Raw genomic sequence first — 5,272 nt, forward strand, 5'->3', positions numbered from 1 at the left:
CAGGGAATTCCCAAGTCTTATATTTTGGAAACCTCCTCCACTAAGATCCAAACTTCTCCTCGGGTGCAGTACAGTGTCACAGCGAGCTCTGGTGCCAGACTGCTTGGGCTTAGTACCAAATGTCTCTGGACCTCAGTTTCCTCATCTGCCTAATAGAGATAATAACAGGACCTACTTCCTAGGATTATCTTGAAAGTTAAATGAGATGATCCACCGAAAGCAGTTATGTTAAGCAGTTGGTCATGTAAACTCTCATTATTACTTCCATCATTGGGTCTCGGAGGCCAGGAGTGTTGAAAACTCTGCTACCTGCCTTGGAGCCCGAGCATGGAGGCCTCCCTATCTCAGACGAGGGCCTGAGACTGCTGGTCCAAGGGCCTGAGCCTGCAGGGCCTCCAGTGGGAATTGGAGACTGGTGAGCTGATCGGCTCCTCTCTTCTTCCTTTTCCCTTTCCCCTCTCCTATCCCTTGAGAGTGAACTGATTTCCTCTGGGAGCTCTGCCCTGGGGTTTTGTGGGGAGCCAGGCCTGTGTGTATGTGTCTGGAAGGCCAATTTCTGAGCCACAGCAGAGAGGCATCAGCTGACCACAGTGGAGGGGTAATGCATTCCTCCAGCTACAGGGTTCCTGGGGGTGGACTGACAGGGGCACAGCTGGTTAGCATTGCCCATACTGTGTGACCATGGACACACACACACACTCTGTCTCTCTCACAGATACGCACATAAAATACACATACACATCTCTATATACACACGTACACATATACATATGTACATGCATACACCACTGTTTTCTCTGACTCTACATCCTTCTTCCTTCTCTGCTAGCCTCCTCTTATTCTGCACACATCATCCCTCTTCTTCCTCCTTTCCCATTATAACCACAGAAAACAGTCTCCCAGGGCAGGAACTCTGTTTCAGGGCTTTTTCTCACCAAGTTTGTCTGGGGCTTATTAAGTCTTTTTAAAGCAGGGCAGTACGTGGGGGGACTTTTAAGGATCTGGTTTCAGGCTTTGGTTCTGGGAAAGGAGTCTCATCTCCCCTCTGGTCTCTTGCTTCCCTCCTGATCCCCGCCGCCCGCCCCGCTACCTTCAGAATGAAGCTTCCAAGAGTCAAGTAAAATGCAGTTCTCATTTATCATTAAGTGTTTACCGTCAATTTTCTCACATTGCCCTACAATCTTCAAGCACAGTCATATTTTAAAAATATCAATGCATATATATAATTCTGTATTTCCTTCTTTCTTCCTTCCTTTCTCACCTTGTCTCTTTCTTCTATATATTTATCGAGTGTCATGTATATGTCAGATGGTTGATTGGTTTGTTTTACTTGTGTCTACCCTGTTTTGATACTTAGCACTCTAAATTAAAGCTATTTGATTGATGCCTGTTTTCCAAGATAATTACAACTCATATTTATTTTTTATTTTTTAAAAAAGGTTTCTGTTTATTTAGAAGACACAGACTAACATTATTAGATGGTAAGGTTCACAAATGGGTTCATTTCTTTCCTTAGCTTTTTTTGGCTGCATTGGGTCTTCGTTGCTGTACGCAGGCTTTCTCTAGTTGTGGTGAGCAGGGTCTACTCTTCGTCGTGGTGCGCGGGTTTCTCACTGCAGTGGCTTCTCTTATTGTGGAGCATGGGCTCTAGGCGCAAGGGCTTCAGTAGTTGCAGCATGTGGGCCCTAGAGCACATGGGCTTCATTAGTTGCAGCACATGAGCTCAGTAGTTGTGGCTCTCAGGCTCTAGAGAGCAGGCTCAGTAATTGTGGCTCACGGGCCCAGTTGCTCCGCGGCATGTGGGATCTTCCCAGACCAGGGCTCGAACCCGTGTCCCCTGCATTGGCAGGCAGACTCTCAACCACTGCACCACCAGGGAAGCCCCACAACTCATATTTTTAAATGCTAATTATATAGTACAGGAATTGTGTTAAGCAGTTTACCAATATTATTTATTCCTCATAATAATCCCATGGATAGTAATTTTAATATCCCCATTTTATAGATTATGAAATGGAAGCTGGGGCTTCCCTGGTTGCGCAGTGGTTGAGAACCGCCTGCCAATGAAGGGGACACGGGTTCGATCCCTGGTCCGGGAAGATCCCACATGCTGCAGAGCAACAAAGCCCGTGCTCCACAACTACTGTGCCTGTGCTCTAGAGCCCGTGAGCCACAACTACTGAGCCTGCGTGCCGCAACTACTGAAGCCCGCGCGCCTAGAGCCCGTGCTCCTCAATGAGAAGCCACCGCAATGAGACGCCCGTGCACTGCAACGAAGAGTAGCCCCAGCTCGCTGCAACTAGAGAAAGCCCGTGCGTAGCAGCGAAGACCCAACACAGCCAAAAATAAATAAATAAAATAAATAAATTTATTAAAAAAAGAAATGGAAGCTTATAGGTTAAAAAAGTCACCCAGGACCACAGAGATAGAAAATGGCACAGTGTTATACGTCAATTATATCTCAACAAAGATGGGGAAAAAAAAGGCACAGTAGGAATTTGAACACAGAAAATCAGAATCCCAAGTTCCTGTTCTTAACTACAATGAGATCCTGCCTCCCAGTGGGATGTATGTCCTGTGAGGTGAGACACTGTCTATCTTGTTTACAACTACTTGTTTATATACTTACCACTATGTCTGGCATATAGTGGATATTCAATAAATATTGTTGAATGAATGAATGAACTGTGAACTCATCCCTTGCTGCTATGTAGGCTGCAGAAAGGAGTAGGAGGCATATGGGTTTGGAAGCCAGAGAGACCCATGCTTGCATAGAGATCTGTTCTTACTAGTGCTGTGCCTCAATTCCCTCATCTATAAAATGGGAATAATATAAAGACTGTGCAGGATTCATGTGAGGTTTAAATGACAATGTATTTTTTTTTTTTAAAGTTCTTTTTAAAAAATTTTATTTATTTATTTTTGGCTGTGTTGGGTCTTCGTTTCTGTGCGAGGGCTTTCTCTAGTTGCGGCGAGCGGGGGCCACTCTTCATCGCAGTGCGCGGGCCTCTCACTATCGCGATCGCCCCCCCGTTGCAGAGCACAGGCTCCAGACGCGCAGGCTCAGTAATTGTGGCTCACGGGCCTAGTTGCTCCGCGGCATGTGGGACCTTCCCAGACCAGGGCTCGAACCCGTGTCCCCTGCATTGGCAGGCAGATTCTCAACCGCTGCGCCACCAGGGAAGCCGACAATGTATATTAACCAGCCAGCTCATGTGCCAATGTATAGCAAACTGAACAAATGACATCTATTTTTTATATGTACGTGTGCATATAATACAACTGCATTATGTATGTGGCCTCAGTGGGTTTTTTTTATTTAAAAAATATTTATTTATTTTATTTATCGATCTTTGGCTGTGTTGGGTGTTCAATGCTGCGCACAAGCTTTCTTTAGTTGCGGTGAGCGGGGGATGCTCTTCGTTGCGGTGCGCCGGCTTCTCAATGCGGTGGCTTCTCTTGTTGCTGAGCACGGGCTCTAGGTGCGCAGGCTTCAGTATTTGTGGTGCACGGGCTCAGTAGTTGTGGCTCGCAGGCTCTAGAGCACAGGCTCAGTAGTTGTGGTGCACGGGCTTAGTTGCTCTGTGGCATGTGGGATCTTCCTGGAGCAGGGCTTGAATCCGTGTCCCCTGCATTGGCAGGCTGGTAGGCGGGTTCTTAACCACTGCGCCACCAGGGAAGTCCCCTCAGTGGGTTTTCAGTGATATAGAGCCATTCCCCTCTTGTTGGATACTTGGCTTGGCCTCTAGTTATTTGCAAACAGAAGTTTGCTGTGGACAATTTGTATACGTACCTATTTTCTTGTGAGTTTTTTTTTTCCCCTTGATGGTATCTTATGTGGAGGATTCTACCTGAAGATGCAGGGAATCTACAGACTGATGTGGCCCTATTTATTGCCTAACACATCCCAGGTAGGAGTGGAAGATGCAGACAAGAGGCAGAGATGAGGGCTGCTTGAGATGTGCAAAGTGATGGGATTTTTCTGGTAATGATCACACCTCACTTGTGTGTTTGGCAGCTGTCTAGCAGAGTGGGTCAGTGCCCAGGCACCAGTGTCAAACAAGCCTAGGTTTGAATCCCAGCTCTGCCCTACTCACAGATGTGTGACCCGGGCCAATTAGATCTTCTAAATCGAAATTTTCCCTTCTGTATAATGGGAGTGTTCTTAACGGTAGCTACTCCACAAAGCTACTGTAAAGTTGAGAAATCACATGAAAATGCTTAGATCTAGGCCTGGCCAATAGTAAGCATTCAGTAAAAGTGATTATATTGATTGCATAAGATTCACAGTGTACAGTATATTTCCCCGTTGATTTAATCCTGACACAGTCCCTGTGAGGTAGGGGTTATTAGGACCCCCATCTCACAGATGAGGAAATTGAGGCCTAGAGAACTGAAGTGCCGGGACCAGTCGATGTGGGCCCGGGACCAGGGTCGATGTGGAGCTCACACCGTGTCTGAGCAGGGTTCGTAAACCAGGTCTCCACAGGCCCAGACCCAGAGCCCCAGCCTCCAGCCTTCTTCCCTCACACCAGGAGTTGTGGGTTCTTCTCTGGCCAGTGTGGGACTTCAGGCTTTTCCGTATTCGACTGTGAACAGAACAGGGGCTTAATCTCTTAAACTCCTTCCAGTTTCGAAGTGGGGACAGTGTTCACCCCTTCCCCAAGCCCTGAACAGCCAGCAGCAACGCGTTCATCCTAGAGGGCGGAGCCTGTCAGCGTTAGACACCAGGCCCCACACTAAGCCACGCCCACAGACCAAAGCTCCAGCCCCACCGTGGGAAACCAGCTCCCTCAAATCTCCTCCACTAGAAACCTGCCTGCGAAGTCACTCGCAGCTCGTGTCTACCACTTAAACTCAAGCCCTGTCCCTGGAGTCCAGCGCTCCGCCATGTGCAGCCCACCCCAACGCCCAAAGCCTCGCACCAGGATCCACGGTTCTGTCTCTTTTTCTTGTGCTCCCAAGTGGGCGAGCTGCGGCGCCGGCCCTCGACGGCCATGCCGGGTGCAGTCTCCTCCACAGGGTCCTAGGGTCCAGCCCCTGACACGAAGCTCCGCCCCCTAATGGCCCCGTCCACCCCACTTCACCCGCTCATTGCCTTAACTCGTGGCCCCGCCCGGACACCCTTATGACCCCACCCCCATGTAGACCCACAGCATATCCTTCGGCTCCTGGACCCCGCCCCAGCCCCTCTCTAGCTTGCCTGTGGCCACGCCACTAACCGTTAGCCCCACCCACAGATAGCCCCGTCCCTCGAGGCTCCACCCCCAGA

This window comes from Eubalaena glacialis, chromosome 13 (genome assembly GCF_028564815.1).
Source record: "Eubalaena glacialis isolate mEubGla1 chromosome 13, mEubGla1.1.hap2.+ XY, whole genome shotgun sequence".
Classification (NCBI taxonomy): Eukaryota; Metazoa; Chordata; class Mammalia; order Artiodactyla; family Balaenidae; genus Eubalaena; species Eubalaena glacialis.